This window comes from Oryctolagus cuniculus, chromosome 7, assembly GCF_051225735.1.
Source record: "Oryctolagus cuniculus isolate XC-2025 breed Fujian yellow rabbit chromosome 7, ASM5122573v1, whole genome shotgun sequence".
In the NCBI taxonomy this organism is placed as follows: domain Eukaryota; kingdom Metazoa; phylum Chordata; class Mammalia; order Lagomorpha; family Leporidae; genus Oryctolagus; species Oryctolagus cuniculus.
In genome coordinates, this window is record NC_142873.1 from 115,854,096 (window position 1) to 115,874,154 (window position 20,059).

Consider the following 20,059-nt stretch of genomic DNA (forward strand, 5'->3'; position numbering starts at 1 on the left):
CATTTCCCAGATGGCCACAACGGCTAGAGCTGCACTGATCCGAAGCCAGCAGCCAGGAGCTTCTTCTGGATCTCCTACATGGGTGCAGGGGCCCAAGGACTTGGACAGTCTTCTACTGCTATCCCAAGCCATAGCAGAGAGCTGGATAGGAAGAGTAGCCAGGACTAGAACCAGCGCCTATATGGGATGCCAGCACTTTAGGCCAGGGCTTTAACCCACTGCACCACAGTGCCAGCCTCTCGGGCATTTATTTTTAATTCATTATTGTACTCAGTTAAAAGGCACATAATAAGCACTGAGGTTATATCAGCAGTGTGCCAAGTATTAGGGATTAATGACTAAAGACATAGTCCTTATCTTTAGGAAGCTCAGAGTTCTCATCAGCTATTAGAACTGGAAATTGCTGCAGATACAGTGTGATGAATGGTACAGGAGAACAGGGTGTAAAAGGTAACAAGGGCACAATGAGGGGAGCTCTTTCTGGGAAGAGGATTGCCAAGGAAAGCTTTGCAGAGCAGCAGATGCTAGAAACACTAGGCCTTGGAGCCCGGGGCCTTGATTTCTTTAAATTGGCAGTGGAATGATGAGTGCTGATGGGAAAAGATAGTACAGGAAGAGGGAAGTGCATATGCAAAGTCCTGGCATATAAGACTTTTTAAAATGATTTTCTATATACGTTTTAGATATTATTAATAAAAATATAAGCGAACATTTGGCAAGCCCTGTTTTTTCTATCTATAAAACTTAGCCTTCCAGTCTTATCAGTGTCCTCTCTTAAAAATTAAATCAACACGTGGAGATATTTGGTAACTTGCCAGAGAGCACACAGCTGATAGAGTCAGGAACAAACTACAATCCAAAGAATCCAGATTCTTTTATTTTTTTATTTTTTTATTTTTTGACAGGCAGAGTGGACAGTGAGAGAGAGAGACAGAGAGAAAGGTCTTCCTTTGCCATTGGTTCACCCTCCAATGGCCGCCGCGGCCAGCGCACTGCAGCCGGCGCACCGCGCTGATCCGATGGCAGGAGCCAGGTGCTTCTCCTGGTCTCCCATGGGGTGCAGGGCCCAAGTACTTGGGCCATCCTCCACTGCACTCCCTGGCCACAGCAGAGAGCTGGCCTGGAAGAGGGGCAACCGGGACAGAATCCGGTGCCCTGACAGGGACTAGAACCCGGTGTGCTGTCGCCGCAAGGTGGAGGATTAGCCTAGTGAGCTGCGGTGCCGGCCAAGAATCCAGATTCTTTGACTCCAACACCTACAGGCTTAAATATTACACTCATGGCCTGTTGGCCATCTAGAGCCCTCCTCAGTCCAGCTGTGCAGATAAGACTTAGACATAGTGCCCTCATGACTCTCTGAGAGGGGATCGCAACAGAACCCATGACTCGTGAGAAGATGAAATGAGATAGGAAGTGTATTTGTATTGTGCCTAGAGCAGTGCCCACTATATAAGAAAGCATTTCCTGACTACTGCCATTGTGGTGCTTAATGTCTTAGAAGTAGTAGAGTCCAGTTGTACTTAGGAGTTCACAGACAGTGGTATTTTACCTCAGTGGGCATTAATCAAAGAACACTTTGTGAAGTTGGTGGCATTTGGTGTAGATCTGGGTGGCTTCTTGGCTTAAATCTTATAAACAGGACCTGAGAGCCAAGCGATTATTTCAGCAAGATGGATTGGGATACAGAAATATGAGTGGCCAGGAAAAGTTCATCATGTTTAAGGAAAGTGAATAAATAAATTTGGTTAAATCAGAGCATCTGTATGGAGCAATGTGAAGAGTAGGATCAAATAAGCAGAGAGAAATTATTACAATATTTGCTGAATTATTGGCATCATTTTTATTTTGTATTATTTAAATATTGTTGACTATTTTTCTTTTCAGTTGAAGAAAGTAGAGTTCAAATAAGTTATGTAACTTTTCTAAGGCCACCCAGTTGAAGATTCTTAGAACTTGGACTTCAGCTCTAGTCTATGTGACTTAAAACTGTATACTCTTTTGCCCACACTGCACTTTCATTTAAACTCTGATCATTCTAACAATCAGTATTTATCCAATTGTTTTTCTAGTAAAAAGGTAGGGAAAACAGTGTTAACTTGTTCTTAGGGTTCTGCTTTTCAGTCACTATAGTCCAGTATTTTCCCAGTTAAACCAGTGTCCACTTTCATTAACCTAGAAAGATCTGGACTCTCTGCTTGATTTCCTGCACACACACACATCTTCAATCTTCCTACTTATGTACATCTGCTATAATACGTACTGTCAGTATACCATCACCTGAAAGAAGAGGTAATGGTTAAGGAGTTACGGAGGTAGGTGTTATGGTGCAGGCAGGTAAATTGTCACTTGGAATACTCCAATCACATATCTGAGTGCCTGCTTCCAATCCAGTTTCCTGCTAATGTGCATGGGAGGCGGCAGATGATGGCCAAAGTACTTGCATCCCTGCCACCCATATAAGAGACCCAGATGGAGTTTTGGACTGCTGGCTTTAGTGTAGCCCAGTCCTGGCTGTTGCAGCTGCTTGAAGAAAATGAACCAGAGTATGAAATCAGTTCTCTCTCCTCTCCTCTCTCTTCCTCCCTCCCTCCCTCCCTCTCTCTCTCTCTCTCTCTCTCTCGCTCTCCTCTCGCTCTCGCTCTGCCTTTCAGATAAATAAGCAAATCTTTTTTTTTTTTTTTTTTTTTTAAGAGTCTGGGCTTTGAAGAAATACTACTAATTGCCCTGGCTAGAATCCCAGCTCCACCTTTCATAGCTATCCATGGTCAGAGACAGGTCTCCTAAGTTCTCTGTTTCTATTCTCTTGTCTGCTTAATGACCTACATTGGTGTTTGCTCTTAGGAATAAATGGACTAACACATAGAATGACCAAAAGCTGTGTTTGTATGCTAAGATCATTCACTGAATATTAGCCTCACTATTGCCATTATTATGACTTATACCTCATGTCTCTCCTGAGAAACAAATATGACTAGCTCTGTTGGTGAAAGCACAGAAAAGTGCCCCTGTTGCACACTGTCAAGGAGAATGTAACATTGCACAGACTTTGTGTAGGGTAATTGGACAATACCTTTCAAAATTAAACTATCCACATTCTTTACCAATAATTTCATTGCAAAGTGTAATCCTATAGATTCATACAAGTGAAAAATGGATAATTTATGGCTTTTGAATTATAGCATGTGTATATTAAATATTATAGCATATATATGTAAAATATGTTATAGCATATATGTATTATATAGCACACATACACGTACGTGTGTGTATGTGTTTGATGCTTTGCTTCTCTCCTCCTCGTAGTCTAGCGTCTGCTAGGCTTGGCATCCCTGACCATTCTCCTTTGGTTGAGCTTAGCACAGTTCATATCCGTCTCCTCGCCCTGTGCCCACCTACACACCCCACAGCCTCTTTAGAATGGTACGCTTCACTCTGAACCGCTCACGTCAAGCTCTGTTGGATGACCAACTCCATACTTCACCCTTCTTTCATTTTCTTCCAGCATTGACGGTGACTGTTTTTCACTACAGCTGTTTCCTTGGCTTCTCTGGATGAGGATTCCTGCCTTGTGACCCTGGCAGTCTCGACAAAGCATCATCCAGTTCCTGCAGTCTAGACGCTGGACCTCCCTTCCCCAGCATCATCCCCATCCAGCTTGGACACATTGAAGGAGCCGTTTTCTAGTTGTAAGTAAATCACTTGACTTTTGCATGAAAACTGTTCAATTCATTTACTGCCCAGCTTCCTCAACTTTTGAGCATGATTCTGTGTCTCTCAATAGCTATTCCCATTTCTCTTTCTTTCTGGAACTCATTGCCTGCCCCATTGTTAATACTCTGAGGTTCATTATTTGTTTAATCACCGGTTTACTCAAAGAGGTTGTAGCCAGTGGAATCTGAGAACTGAAAGGCACTTGTCTTTGTTTTCCTGCAAGGTTCCATTCAGGGTTACTTGTCTCTGACTTAGATTGGAGACTAAATGGATTAGAATAAAACCAATTTATGGGAAAAAGGAAATGTTCACAGAAACAGCAATAGAGAGTCTTGCTATCTTGGCTGCATGAGATCTGCAGGCCTCACCAAGGAATTTAAAAAGTAATGTTTCTTATCATAAGTGACAGAAATATGCTGCTTTCTGCATCAATAGATATGAAGATTAAAGGGTCTGACCGTATTAAACAATTTTGCACAGCACCAGGCACTCTGGGCAGTGCTCTCTGCCTTATTACCCTTCATCTTGTGGCTATTTCAGGCCCAATTTAAGAATACAATGCAGTCTGGCTTTGCAAATTGACATCCTTTAATTTAAACTGTCTTGTGAGAGAATTAAGAAATTATGGAACAATTATTCGCCTTTAGCTGAAAGCTGGATGACATCCTGAGATTCCTGTATGTTAGCCATTTGAATTGATTAAGTCACATAATTGAATTACACCTTTGCCCCCATAATATCTTGTGGCAAATACGTTGGTGTTTCGTGTTGGGAAAATGCTTCCGTAAAAGTAGAGTAGGGGTCAGGGTGAGAGTTTGACTGGGTGTCAAAAAATCCTCAGAGCATTGTGGGCTGACACTTGGAGATGCTGTGTGGGAGGTGGATTAGCAGAGCAAATGTTGCATTTGGAGTAGCCCTGGAAGTTGGAAGATGAAAGCTACGTAGGATACAGAATACATCCTTTCCCTGTCTCCCTTTGCATCGCCCTTGAATATTCAGCTGATGCGTCTGCCACTCATTCTTAAAGCTTTTTTTTTGGCACCCCCACCCCCACTGCATGAACAAAACAACTGGGATGTGGTTCCTTTTGTCCTGCACAATCCCCACGTCCGTCTTCATAGCGGTCTCTATCACAGTGCTCCTTAGTCTCCCTGCCCAGGCAGGATGCTGAGCTGGAAAGCATGTCCTGCTCACCCAGGACAGTAGTGACACTCGGTAAATCTGTCGAATGAGGTTCTGTGTGAAATTCTCAAGGGCTTAGCCTCTAAACTGTTTGCTTTTGTGATGTGCACATGGAGGGAAGTAGAATCTGTGAATAATTTTGAAAGCATTATTTTCAGCATTTACATTACTCCCGTTTTTAGACATTTTCACCAAGGATGTATTAAACCACAACTCTTTCCATTTAATAAACGCCTAGTATACTAAGGTTCTACGCAAAGTTCATGAAAAAATGTGTTTGATAAAAGAAACTATGCATGAATTTCAAAAAACTTTTGCATTAAAGGGCAGACATGTTTTCATTTAATTTTTTTTCATGAAGGTTTGAAGTACTCTTACATACAAGAGCTGGGTTAGGTGCTGAGGAGAAAAGTAGCTAAAACGTATTTGCTGTTCTTGAGAGAAGAGCAATCCAGTGGGACGATTGCTGAGGGCTGTGCAGGAAAGAGCCTAGGTGAGTGCAGGGGCAGCTAGGAGGCAGCGGAGTGGGGCAGGGCCCTGAGAAGGGGCCGTGTACACTCTGTCTGGGTCCTCTCTGAAGTTGGCACTGCTGGTGTCTGCCCTGCTCCCGCGACCCCTCCCACATCATCCATTCTCGGACCCAGAAGAGAAGACAACTCTTAGAGGAATGTCCTGCCATCAGGCTGCACGTGTGCTTTCCGTGGAAAAACTCTCAAGGAGACAGTGGCGAAAGTACTGCTCCTCTACACCCCTCCTGAACCCATCACACTGCAGCATTCTGGGGCTTCATGTTCTTTGTTTATTCTGTATGGCGCAAGAATCTCTCTTTCTCCCTCTCCCTCTCCTTCCCTCTCACCCTCTCGCCCTCTCTCCCTCTCTCCCTCTCTCCCTCTCCTTCCCTCTCCCTTCTCTTTTTAAAAAATCTTTCACTTTTCCTTTATCAAAGCACACTCTCAGAGCTTTAAAGCCCAACCACAGCCATCCTCCTGAATATGTCTGTGTGGAAGGGATTAATCAAGTCTGCCAAACACTGAGCTCTAAAACCTTTAATATTTCTAAAAGGTTTAAAGCAAGCGTATTTATCACATGCATCATTGAGAATGAACTTTCTTTAAAAAAAAAAATAAATGCTCCTGTAAAATATTGTGGTGATGGGCACGGTGGGTGAAAGCCCGGTGCAGGGCCCCTGTTGTGATATTGGAATGGGGGTTCTGGTGAAATCTTCCCCTGACGTCAGCCACTAGCAGCTGCCCACCATCTCCCACACATCTGTTTATATGGATATTTATATTGTGGGATTCAAGAATCTCAGTGCTCTGAGTGAAAAGCAGGAGAAAGGAATTAATTGCTGTTGAGTGCCTGTTCCGTGTCAAGTGTAAGTCTGTATGCTTGGTTCTCACATTTTAAAATCTTCAAAACAATTTTATGTCTAGCCTGGTAACTGATTCAGAGACAAAGAAGCTGAGATTGAAAAGCGAATCAGTTTTCTCAAGATCACGTAAATATTCATTTGAAAGCCTGGTGTCCCATAAGCGTATCTGATTCTCTCATTCTGTTTATAAGGCAAATGCTTAGCGCAAGGTGAATACTTTTAAAAGGTGTTCCAAAGTTGTTATGACCAATAGCCTCACAGTTTCTGGGAATTCTTATTGAAAGATTGTTATTCTACAGACAGAGATAGAAAAGATCTGTAGTGCGAGTCTGGGGATCTGAGACGTGTGTTTTAGGTGTTGAATCCAGTGTGATGGGAGCTCTCCTAGAGCAGGGAGAAACTTACTAATGTGCACACTGTGTTTTCTTCTCTGTAAAATGCTTTTGCATGCTTGGTATCTAATGTGCTAAGTCCTATCATCACCACTGCCCCTGAGTAGATGAGAAAACTGAGGCCCAAAGACATGAAAAATGATGGATAGTCATTGGGCTAGAAGCTGCTGCACTGATGTTCATACTGTTTCCTGGTGCCGAAGCCACCATCTTTCCACTAATACTTTTAGGCCATTGAATTATTTTTAAGAATATATTTTATTTATTTTTTATTTATTTTTTTTTTTGACAGGCAGAGTGGACAGTGAGAGAGAGAGAGACAGAGAGAAAGGTCTTCCTTTTGCCGTTGGTTTACCCTCCAATGGCCACCACGGCCGGCGCGCTGCACTGGCGCACTGCGCTGATCCAATGGCAGGAGCCAGGTACTTCTCCTGGTCTCCCATGGGGTGCAGGGCCCAAGCACTCGGGCCATCTTCCACTGCACTCCCTGGCCACAGCAGAGAGCTGGCCTGGAAGAGGGGCAACTGGGACAGAATCCGGCACCCCGACCGGGACTAGAACTCGGTGTGCTGGCGCTGCAAGGTGGAGGATTAGCCTAGTGAGCCACAGCGCCGGCCCGAATATATTTTTTAAGAAAAATAGCTTTTTCCTGTTTTGATGGTATTGTTGTGAAATATACAGTTTCAGGGCACTTATAGTTGTTTTCATGCCGTATTTCAATTTAATACATAGATTTAAATTCTTTTGCAAACACAAGATATTTAAAATATCTAAAAGATTTCTTTGCTGTTGTATCAGTGCTCCCATGTAATACTCTTCCCAGCTTTATTGAGGTGTAATTGGCAAATGGAAGTTTGAAGCTTGAAAGGACCTTAGAGACCTTGGACAACTGGGTGCTAGGCGCTGGAAGTAGTAGAGCAGAGACCCACACAACAGTCTGTGATAACAGAGAGGAAAGATCCATTCTTTTGGATGTAGCTGGGGAGTATGAAACCAGGGAAAGTGTCACTGAGAAGGGGTCTCTTGATGATGTCCTACAAGGAGAAGGATTTTAATAGAGAGAGATCAACAAATGATGCTAAATGGAAGAGAATGACTAGGTGGCAAAATGACAGCACCATGGGCAGAGTCGCTGCATGGAAGCTTGAGTTTGTTGCTTCAGTATAATTGGCTGTGGAATTGTATTGCCAGCCTGCCCTCTCATGCTGCTGTCCTGTGTGATTAACCCCCTTGCCAGCCAGGTGGTGTCTTCCGTATGCCTCCACTTTAGGCCTCCAGCTTTAGCATTGGAGCAAGAAACAGAGAGAAAGGTCCTGAGGTTTAAAGAGTTGCAATTGCAAGCCGGCGCCGTGGCTCAATAGGCTAATCCTCCACCTTGCGGCGCCGGCACACCGGGTTCTAGTCCCGGTCGGGACGCCGGATTCTGTCCCGGTTGCCCCTCTTCCAGGCCAGCTCTCTGCTATGGCCAGGGAGTGCAGTGGAGGATGGCCCAGGTGCTTGGGCCCTGCACCCCATGGGAGACCAGGAAAAAGCACCTGGCTCCTGGCTCCTGCCATTGGATCAGCGCGGTGCGCCGGCTGCAGCGGCGGCCATTGGAGGGTGAACCAACGGCAAAGGAAGACCTTTCTCTCTCTGTCTCTCTCTCTCACTGTCCACTCTGCCTGTCAAAAAAAAAAAAAAAAAAAAAAGAGTTGCAATTGCAAACTCTGGTTGTCCAGAAGGAGGGTAGTTTAGATAGAGGAAGAGCTTTCCCCTCCTAGGTTACTATGAAGACAACAGGCCCGTTTCTGGAACTCCTCTGGGTGGGTGAGATGTTTCCCCAGTTTACATTTAGCAAACTGTAATTAGTATCAGTAGGAGAAGAGAAATGACTATGCTGGAAACACCACTTTCCTCTGCACAGTGTCTCTGTCCTGAAGGGCTGTTCCCCAGCTTTGGGCTTTCCTTATGGGAGCCCATGTGCAGGTGCCCTGTACAGCTGACATGGGCTGATTGGGGGGGAAGGTCTAAAGTGCAGTAGGGGCAGAGGTCAGCGGATGATTCTGTGAAGATGGCAGCAGAGTGGGTCTTGATTAACTGCCAGCCAGTTGGAATCAGAGCTCTCGTGATGTTTCCTTCATTCTATAAACACACACATGTCAGACACAAGGGGCCACGGATTACTGTGTGCTTCTGTGAGCAGATATGCTCGTCAGCAGTTCAGTGGGTGGATCCACAAAGGGCCAGCTGTGGCTTTTGGTTTGGGACAATTGAGAAAATCAGACACTCACTGTATTAATTAGGATGAGTAATGCTAGCTGCCTTAACCAATGACCCTTCCCAACCAAAGAATTAACACAGAAGTGTATTATTATACACGGTGCAGTCATTCAGGGAATCAGGTTTTCTTTTCTGTCTTAACTACATCACTGTTATCTTCAACATGTCCTCTAAGGTCTTTGAGGAAAAGCGAAAAAGGACAAGGTGACATTTAAGAGATTTTTAGAGTACATTTCTGAAAATGGTATATACCTGTTTCCTACTCATATTCTGTTGGCCAGAACTACTCACATGGTCCCACTTAGTTGTAAGGAGACTGGGAAATGTAGCTTAGCAAAGTGCCCAGTTTAAAAAATCACATACCTAGACATAGTCTTAGCATGTTTCCTTAAATTCAGTTCCTATTCAAACAAATGCACGATTGTTCTTCACTACCACTTTGAGGGAGCTTTTTCAGGAAAATGGTCTTCCAGTATATAATGGAACTGTACCAGTGAGAATATAATTAATACAAAATATCTGGTGCATATGAAATTACTTCATGACATTCGATCCTACAACTTCTCTGCCAGTATTCGATCCCCAAAATAGAAATAAAAATTCATAAACAAGCACATTTATTCTCAAAATACTTGCAGTTTTTGGAAAAAGTCTAAACAACTTAAATTTCAACAAAAATGTAAAAGAATTTCAATGAAACTCTAGACAACTAAATAATGCAGTCATTAAATAAAACACTTGTAAAGAATTCTAATGTCTTTAATGAAAGACTAAAACATGAAATGGGCTTTGCAATTTCATATTTGAAATGATTCTAGCCGGCTCCGCGGCTCACTAGGCTAATCCTCTGCCTTGCGGCGCCAGCACACCGGGTTCTAGTCCCGGTCAGGGCGCCGGATTCTGTCCCGGTTGCCCCTCTTCCAGGCCAGCTCTCTGCTGTGGCCAGGGAGTACAGTGGAGGATGGCCCGAGTGCTTGGGCCCTGCACCCCATGGGAGACCAGGAGATGCACCTGGCTCCTGCCATCGGATCAGCACGGTGCGCTGGCCGCAGCGCGCCGGCCGTGGCAGCCATTGGAGGGTGAACCAATGGCAAAGGAAGACCTTTCTCTCTGTCTCTCTCTCTCACTGTCCACTCTGCCTGTCAAAAAAAAAAAAATGATTCCAGTTTTGTTGCAAACATATATTTAGGCGCATAGTCAGACACCCAGAAAAGACTAAGTGCATTAAAATATTGAATGGATTTATGTGAGCAAAATGAGTATTTTGAGATTTGATTATTTACAATAGCCCTTGTCTATGCTCTTGAGGAACAGTGATTTTTTCTAGTTGCTACTTGTTGAATTCTTTATTTATGGAGGGTTTGGCCTGGACCAGGCCCAGTCATTGCAGCCGTTTGGGGAGTGAGCCAGAATATGGAATATCTTTCTCTTTCTCTCTCTTTGTCTTTCCTTCTCTCTCTGTAGCTCTGTCTTTCAAATAAATAAATGTTTTCTTCAAAAATAATCTGTGAAGACCTTTTGTTATTGTTGTTGAAGTGGAAAGAAGAATGGCTTTGGGCCAGGACTGACTCTGGTAGGGTGAGAATTATCACAAGTATTTCAGACAGAAGCAGCCAAAATGTGTGTATGTGGGTCATTTCCTACGACTGTGACAAGAGCAGGTATGGAGTGGGGGTGGGGGGAAGAGAGCAGGTTGCAGGCCAAAGGGTGTAATAAGGGCTGAGATCACACAATCTAAAAGGACATACACACTTTGCTCAGCTGGGCTTAAGAGCACAAATCTCAACTTCAACTGGACTTCACAGAACGGATTTGAAGGTTAAAGACCCAGGCAGTGAATTCAAGTCCCTGACTCCTCTGCTTTCTGGATGTAGAGCTACTAGCATTGTGTCCTAACTACTTAGCACCTCATTTGTAAAATGGAAATAACAGCACCTACTTTGTGGTATTGCTGTGACACTGAAAGTGCTCCTGTTTTCAAAGATTTCATACACACACACACACACACACACAGGCCTCAATGACAGGGATTTCTGTCATTGAGACCCTCACCTGCATCTTGACCATGTTCTTCCGGGGAAGTCTCCCTCTCTGCTTTTCTTTTTGCCCTTGATTTGGCGCCCAGGCAATCAAGGCCCTCTCTGTATCCAGCCTGCATATCAAGAAAGAGGAAAGTGAAGGATCCTCAACTAGGTGTTCTGAGACAGATACCAAAAGTCAGGGAATTATGGGTAACTCAAAAGTTTCTGGGTCCTGGGCCACTGGGGCCATGACACTACACAATGCTGGTGAAGCAGCCTGGGAACCATGATTTCACCTCCCTGCTGCTTGAGCTCAGGGTCCCGCATCCTTCTCCCAATTCTGTCTGACACCAGTCTCCACAGATCATCACAACAACCACCTCAAGCAATGAACACATGTGTGAGAAAGACTTTGCAGACAAGATTGCCACACCTGGTGCATCTGGCTCTCCCATTGCATTGTGTTTCCTCCAGCAAGAAGAGTTCTGTGTTATTCCTCTGCTGCCTCCTCTTTCCTCCTCCTGGGTACCTTTTCATTTTTATGGCTGCCAAACTGAGTGAAGACTGGATGGGAGTTGGGGAGAAAGATGCAACACAGATGTGTTATTATACATTTTTTCCTGCATAGTTGAAGAGGTCAGGCTGGATGGTGATCTAAAAGTCTTCAGCTTAACTTAAATAGTGCCTGAAGAGTGTGAAAGGAGATTGCTCTGTTGGCAGCCTAGAGACCCCCCCTCCCCCAAATTCTGGCTCGGCCTCTGATTGATTCTGCCAAGAAAGCTGTTGCTGATTGCCCTGGATGCCCCATAAATTAATGGGAGCTGGACTTAGAGGTGACAACAGTCGCTGAGTCCGTGGAGCAGAAAATGCAGCCCCAATACGTACGTTTCAGAAACGTCCCTTTGTCTATATGTTTGGAGGAGAAAGTGCTGATGAGGATCAATTTCATATTGACTTTGAATTTTTCAATTGACCTGGAGCTCTTTTTATTAAGTAATGCACATGAGAACGTTTCATTCAAGTCCAGTGTGATGGCTTAAAGAATTCCCTTCAGAATACTGCAACCTGGGTAGAATTTGAAATGCAATTCATTCATTTATTCTCTATTCATCCTCTAATAAATATTTATTGAGCACCTGCTATGTGTTCACTTCTCGAAACTGTGCTAGACTGTGAGCAAGTCCCAATCTGCCCTCAAGGAATCTAAAATCTAATGAGCTAGACAGGCACATCAATAAACAATCCTGGCCCAGAGCGATATGTTTTCTTAGTGGGAAGTTCAAGGTATGTAGAAATATGGAGTCAGGACTCACAACATATTTTCTAGGCACTTTGTCCACACTTAGTCCTTGTTGAATGAATGAGATGGACCTTGAGCTGAATTTGGAAGTGAAATAGAAATTTGCTAAACTGAAAATTAGGTAAATGTTTTTGGGTGTTGAGGAAATAGCATGTGTAATGACAGGGAGGTGTGATGTTTTAAATATAGTTCAGATGTGCAGGTAGGCAGACAATAGGACTCCAGGTATCCCAGAACTGAACATGAGGAGCATGGCCACCCCTTGTGCATATAGACATCCATAGAGGATGGAGCAGACCATGGGCCTGGCACCTTTTCAGGGAGCAGATCTCAACACATAATGAATGGCTCATCTGGGTAGATTGTGGGCTGTGCTTTGAGTGTCGATCAGAGATAACGAGGCTCTGACACATGAGTTCACCTTCTCTGGCTGCTCGTCTGCAGAGGCAGACCAGTGGAACCAAAGCACCTGCTCTGAGAAGCAGCAGGTTTTGAATCTTGGTCCACCACTTGTGGAACCTGGATCCTCTTGCTTGCTACTAAGCCCCATTGTATCTTCAGTTCTTACAGAACGCTGGGCAACATAATGTGAAATCACCCTTGATTTACTGTGTTCCTGCATGTCTCACAGCTGGTATTTTCCACGTTCCTAGTTATTGCCTTTGTGTTTGTTAGTGGTGAAGTTTTAGTTTGTTTTAATCTTGTTTGAATCCCCAAGCCAGTGTGGGGAAATGGAAGCATCAACCTCTGGGACATGATCCCTTGGCTTTGACTCACAGGTTAGAAATCTCATTGTGCTCTCGTGAACTTAAGGACCACCGTGGCCGGGCTGATAGATGGTTCTTTCTTCCTCTGTTTGATCTTTCCAGACAGACAGCTGTGATGTAAGCATCTTCATTCTGCTCACCTGCTGGCATCTTCCTGTTTGGTCTAATAGCTTGTTAACTGTGCGGAGGACAGGCACTGCCCTTCTTTGGTACCATGGAGAGTGGTCTCTATGGAAACTGCATCACACTGGGAACCATGCTCATTCTTCAAGGCTTTGCTTCTCCATTTTCCTCTGGGGGCTTCTGGGTAACCTGTAATAGTTGGAGTCATGCCTAACCTGCCAGGAAGACACTGCTGATTTAAAGCCTCACAAAGGAACTTAACAAGACATACTGCTTTCTTCTGGCCTTGTTGCTTGTTCTGTGTGGCACTTGGTTCAGGCCTGCAGGGAGCTGTCATTCCTACTTTATCATCTCCCTTTTTGGTGGTCCCCAAGTATTGCTCTCAGTCTCAGAAAGCCTTGACATGGTTTCTTCAGATCTGCCTGCTCATTAACAGCTAGAAAACAATCCCTCCCAAATCCTGACACCCAATGTGTTCTTTTCCCTCAACTCCCCACTTTGTCTGATCATTGGCTCATCTCTTTAGAAGTGACTCCCAACCTCTCTGGTCATCATCTGTATCAAAGAAACTTGTGTCAAAGAGACTCATACAGACTGTTCAGTTGTAATATATGAATAAAGAACCAATTAATGTTCAATAGGACTCCAGAGTATTCAATCTGCTCATGGCACATGCTTGTGACCACAGTAATATAATCAACATTAGCAAACACTTATGTAGAGCTTATCATGAACCAAGAATTGTGGTAAGCACTTTACTCATTTACAGTAATCCTGTAAAGTAAGTATTCTTACTGTCCCCACTTTGCAGATGAGGAAACTGGGACCCAGAGAGTTCAGGAATATGCCTTGAGGCCCCTACATGCTAAATGACACAGCTCTTACTTGAACCCTAGCTCCAGAATCCATGTTCCTCACCACTCTACTATCCATTGGGTTGTGACCTTGTTTTCTGCACTTGTAGACCCAGAATCAGGAATAGTCCATTTTTATAAGGCTAGAGGGTGCCCCTCTGTCATGCCAAGATTAAATGCCACCTGCTTTGTAAAACCACCCACTCTCTACCACATTCAAGATCTAAGTTCATTTGATCATTCAGAAAACACCAAAGAACAGTAGTTATAGTCCATTCATCTGTCTATCCATTCAAGTATAAGATTTCATGCAATGTCTTCAGTGTTGCTTGCTAAAGTGCTATGGCTACAGTGGTGAGCAGAGAGCAAGTAGACCTGTTGTCACCTTCTCATTTTTGAAAAAAGAAAAATAAACCAACCAAATGATAGACATGGATAACACACACACATTTGTGGGGCTATCTCTTCATATATTTCCATATTTAACTAGGAGTTGATCAGCAGATGTTAGAACTTTTGCTTTTTAATCAGTTCCTCCCAGCTGCTTATATGATAAAGCTTGCCTCCTTAAGCTGGACCTTTAAGATCCTTTATGATCTGGCCTTGCACATCTTTACAGTCTTCCCTCCCACCAGTTCTTGCCTCCCGTTTTCTAACCACCTACCCCAAATCCAGCATTTCAAAAATATCTCTGCATTAGAAACCATCCAGGCATAATCATACCACACTGTGCTTTGCTTAATCTTGTTCTCTGCCTCAGGTTCCATCCTGTACTTCGCATTTCACATTAATGCTTGCCCAAACCATCTCCAAACATCATGGCCAAGTTCAAACACTCTGGGCACCTTTTCCAACCATATCCTTAACCACATTCTAGGAATCAGCCTTTCCTTTCCCTGTGCACCCCCAACACCAACCACCTCTGCTATGGTGCCCACAAGTCCAAGTCCCAGACGTTCTTGGATATGTTCCATCTCTGTAACTATCACTGTGGACCCCTCAAAGGTTGGGAACAGGCCTAGTTTATTGATTCCTTCAAAGAATCTAGCATGATGCCTAGTATGTAACTGTCTTAGTCTATTTGGGAAGCTATAACAAAACACTAAAATAGAATGGCTTACAAACAATAAAAATGTCTCACAGTTCTGGAATCTGGGAAGTGGAAAATCAAGGATCTGGCATATTTGGGATTTGGTGAGAGCCCACTTCCTGGTTCGCACGTGTGCCTTTTCTTCATGTCTTCAGATGGCAGAAGGGGAGAGAGGGCTCTCTGAGGCTGTTTTGATGAAGATTCTAATCCTGTTTACTAGGGTTGCATCACCATGAAATAATCACCTCCCACAGGGTCTGTATCCTCAGCCCAGCACACTGGTGATTAGTTTGTAATAAGAGCTTTGGTGGGAATAAACATTCAGACCATGGCAGTATAAAACTTCTATAAAAAAGTCTTTTATATGTTTCTAGGCTGCTAAGGTCAGAGTTTGGAGTCTGTAAATGTATTTGCATCCCAGCCTTGCCATGGCCTCTCTGTAATTTTGGGCAAGACAATTAGTCCCTCAGATGTTCAGTTTAGTGATTGATGTGTGGCAAATGGTGCTAGAACCAGATGGCCTGTGTTAAAATAACCCAAATCTAGGCTTACTTGCTGTGTGATACTGAAAAAGATGCTTAACTTACCTGTGCTTCATTCTCTGTTTGCAAAATGGGTATAATAATAGCATTCGCTTCATAGAGCTGATGTGAAAATTAAATAATACATTTGAAATATTTAAAACACCACCTGATATCCTGGAAACTATTATTAGTGCTTAGGTAATTACATCTGTTTCAGAGGGATGTAGTGAGAAGTAAATGATTAATATATTTGTGAGTCACCCAGCCTTCTAAAGGCTACAGCCTGAGGCTGACACATCATCACTTCTAACACATTTTGCTGTTAGATCCACAGGGCTGGCCAGGATTCAGGGGCCGTGGAGAGCACTACATGCAGTAGGTGAGATTCACCAGGGACCCCCATGGAGAAGACTGCTACAGCATTGTTAGGAGAGATAATTGGGACTAAAGATCTCAGTTAGTGTCAAGGTTACTGAGCAGGCAAACTAGCTATCAGTAATTTCACCCATTGCTACTAGATATTCTGCCATCAGTTCTTCCACTCAAAATCTGTTCCTCATTTTCTATAAAATTCTGAGTATTAGTAGATGCTAGGGTTTGGGGGAACAAAAAATAAAATATGAAAAAAATCTTAAAGCAGAAGGCAAATGAGAGCATTTAAATCATATTCCAGGGGCAGGTAGTTGGCCTAACAATTAGATGCAAGTTAGGGTGCCCATGGCCTATACTGGAGTGCCTGCATTCAAGTCTTGGCTTAATAAATACTTTCCAAATATCATGTGATTCTAATTTAGAAATCTTTCCTGCCAGTGTCAGTTCATCTGTCTTCATTTAAGACAGCCCTTCTATAGATGAGAAGATTGAGACTTGGGGGGAGGGAGGTGTTGTCCAGTTGGCAAAGTTCAGATATACAAGCAGTTTGCTTCCTAGTCTAGTGTCCTTTCCCCTTTACCCATGCATCCCAGATCATAGTGAATTTCTCCATATTATTCGCTCATTTTGTGCATTAACAGAGAATGTGTTACATGGCTTTCAGGGCCTGGGGTTAGCTTCTGACTCATACTCTGTGATTTTGCTCTTTACTGTTTGCTATGCATTTTGTGTGTATAATATAAATTCATTTTCACATCAGCTATGTCAATTAGAGACTCTTACCCCATTGCAGATGAGAAAACGGAGCGGAGAGAGACTGAGTTATCCAAAATTCTAGAGCTAGAAAGGGCCAAATACAAGTATGCAAAGCCTAAACACATGGTTTTTCCATCACATTACAAAACTTCTCCCATCTTTCACCAAGGAAGTGTCCTCTCAGCTGTACCTCAGCCATCTTCCCATTATGCATTATGCAGATCTTTCCGGTCCAAAGTACAGAGCCAGGGAAAGAGGCTGAAGACACGTCAAGACTCACAGCAGGGCCAGCTTTTCCTGCATCAAGCACCTGCACATCCTCATAGGCATAGACTACTATTTGCTATCCAACTCCTGTATGCACCTGACCTTGGGAATGTAATGCATGCATAGTATTATTTCATCCTCATATCCAAGTGGCGAGGCAGGTACTATTATTGTTCCATTTTACAGGGGAGGAAGCAGAAGCTTAGAGGGGCTGAGCACCTTTCTCATTGTCATCCAGACATACTTTCTAGTCTCCCAGACTGCCTCAGAGAGGAACTGAACCATGCAGAACATAGTTGTGAAGACTTCATGAAAAAAAAAAAATAAAGCCAAACTGCACCTTGGAAAACTTACCATGCAGCTGAGAGCAGTACATGGAGACGCAGCGAGCATGTTATTACAGTGGTGATTAGGTTTCCATGCACTCCGCAAATCAGATGTGTAAATATAATCAAAAACATTTCTCTCTGCAGCACAGACTTCCAGCAGGTTCCACCCAGCATCCTTGTTCTGAGAAAGATAATAAATTAGCTCTAATTAGCTTTCCCACACGCTGAAGCAAATTTCTCTTGTCTCCACTTTGCAAGCAGGAGAGAGTGGATCCTCTGGAATTCTCTTAATGAAAGTGGTCTGTGGTGGTATGGAGGGTAGCAGGCCTGGCTGGCATGTGACTTCCAGCCCCGTATTAGCTTGTGCCACTATGGATGAATCATTTGTACCCTCTGACCTTCAGTTTTTTACCTCTTGGAAAATGAAGGGCTTAGTCTAGCCTCTTTCCCTCACAGAGTAGGAGTCCATGATTCTGCTGTCTGGGAGAATTTCTCAGCTTGAAGCTCCAGCTCAATTTATGCAAGAATCAAGTTGTTGAGTATCTGCAGTCTGTCAGGCACTGACCTGGGTAAAGGGGATACAATGATGGGTGTGAATTGGCTTCTGACTTTAGAGAACTCCTACTCACTTATATGTGCCGGGGGCTTGGCCACATTTGTTAAATACATTACCTCATTTAACCCCTGCGAGGGATTTTTAAGTTAGTGTTGTTGTTAGCTGCATCTATACATGTGGAGATAGTCTCTAAGAAGATTATTCATTTTTACACTTTTCACTGCTATTAAATGATTGAACTATATTTCTAATTCAAAGCCCCCAGTGTCTTAACTGGAAGATTTCATTAACTTTTCAAGAAAATGATGGATGCCATAAAAAAAGTGGATATAGCAGGATACAGGGAGACAATGAGATGCTTAGAAGTGTTCCATCTGAATGATCAGGGATAGCTTTGGTTAGGATGATATTTGAACAGAATCCTTAAAAAATTAAATTTATTTGACAAGAAGAGAGAGAGAGACAGAGACAGACATGTACTTCCATTTGCTAATATGCTTCCCAACATTCCCGCAGCGAATGGGGTTGGGTCAGATCAAAGCCATGAACCAGGAACTCAATCCAGGTATTTCATGTGGGTGAGGCTGGGCGTTAAATACAGGTACTCAGAAGTGGGATGTGTGTATCCTAACTAGCATCTTAACCACTGGGAGAAATGCCCACTCTTGTACAGAAAGAATCCGGAAGGCTTAATATCACAAGATGGAAGAGGAGAATCAGTTTAGGTGGGAAATTCGAGACCCACAGGAAAGAAAGGAAAACAATGTGCAGGAAGTGTGTGTTATATGAAGCGAGCCCAGGGAACCTGAGCCTTGCTCCATGCTACCTTCATTCAAATGGCAAGTAGCTATTGAATGCCTAGTATATGTTGGGGACCATGATAGCTTCTGGGAATATCATAGCAAACAATGCAAAGTCCACACCTTCAAGTAACTCAACAGGCCAGTGCACTGATTCTCCGTGGAAGCAACTTTGTACCCTAAGTGCCACTGGCAACATCTAGAGATAGATTGGATTGTGATAACTAAAACAGTACTACTGCTAGTAGGAAATGAGAATAAACCAAGGATGCTGCAGAATATCCTACTATACATAGGGCAGCCAAAATGCCAGAGGCTCAAGTGGGATGGCAAGCCAAGGCCAGCTCATGGGGAATCCTGCAAAGCAGACTGGAGTTTGTGCCTGTGCCTTTTCCAGATCAGGTGGCTGCAGACATCCAAAGTACAGCAACTTAGATAGCAGCAGCATTCTGCTGCAAATGACCTCCCAGCACAAAAGGAATCAGTCTAGATGCCCACGCTCTTTTATACAGGCCCAGGGTGAACTGAAATTGTTTGTTTTTGTTTTTTTTTTTTTTTTTCTTCCCACCTCTGGTTCTGAGCCCCTCAGGGCTTATGAGGAAATACGGCCCTCCCTTCCCCCCAGATAGAATGTCAGACGGCTTCTTCCTCTTAATCAAATTAAGTAAATAGTGTCTCTGCTGAAAGGCTGCGCAGCTGAGGAATTTGTTACAAATTACCTAATCGCTCGTTCTCTGTGAAAAGGAAATAGACTAAGCCCGGTATAATGCTCTTCATCCTGGGCATAGCCAAGTGCGGGAGCTGAGCTAGAGACCATTTATTGAGTTAAACAATATTTGCTGGACCTAACGTGGGTATCCGTGTGCTGAAACTTAAGTGCCTTTTAAATGAAAGTCCACTTTTCATGATTATTTCAAGCATACCCGACACCATCCTGCTTTGTTAATAGTGGTCAAGAGGAGAGCAGGAGTTCGCTTGGGGCTGCGAGGAACTGTCAGACCAGAGAAGAACGAGATCACCCTGAGGCAGGCGTCCCAGAAAGGGCACTGGCCTTGCCATCTGGCAGGCTTGCTTGCACACTACCCTGTCCTTAGCTGGGCAAGCCATTCACAACACCTCTCTGAACATCAGTCTTTTTATCTGGAAATATGGAGACTTAGAACATCCTAGAATTGCCATCAGGACTAATTATGAGGAAGTGGGCATAAAGGACCACACCATGTTCACAAGCATAGCTGAATCATAGCTGATGATGTGGGGTCCTTTCTCCACCCAGATCTGTTGGCAGGAATGTAGGGTATGGCAAAATAGGAGGATCTGCTAATGTAGTGTAGTCACTTTTCTTGTCTGACAAGGGCAGCAGGAGAGAAGCGGAATTCCATGT

At 43.7% G+C, this 20,059-nt stretch overlaps 2 protein-coding genes across 5 annotated transcripts in view; both read left to right on the top strand.

Annotated features, from left to right (window-relative positions):
* The first annotated feature begins 3,549 nt into the window (after positions 1 to 3,549).
* Positions 3,550 to 20,059, top strand: part of DAB1 (DAB adaptor protein 1) — a 917,259-nt gene continuing 900,749 nt past the window's right edge. For all 4 annotated transcript variants that reach the window (XM_051857724.3, XM_089337350.1, XM_089337351.1 and 1 more), the window contains exon 1: positions 3,550 to 3,686. The gene's annotated coding sequence lies outside the window, so the exon portion shown is untranslated. The remainder of the gene's footprint in view (positions 3,687 to 20,059) is intronic.
* The window catches only part of LOC108175386 (gem-associated protein 8), a 124,629-nt gene continuing 108,119 nt past the window's right edge, over positions 3,550 to 20,059 (top strand). The window contains exon 1 of the mRNA XM_051857742.3: positions 3,550 to 3,686. The gene's annotated coding sequence lies outside the window, so the exon portion shown is untranslated. The remainder of the gene's footprint in view (positions 3,687 to 20,059) is intronic.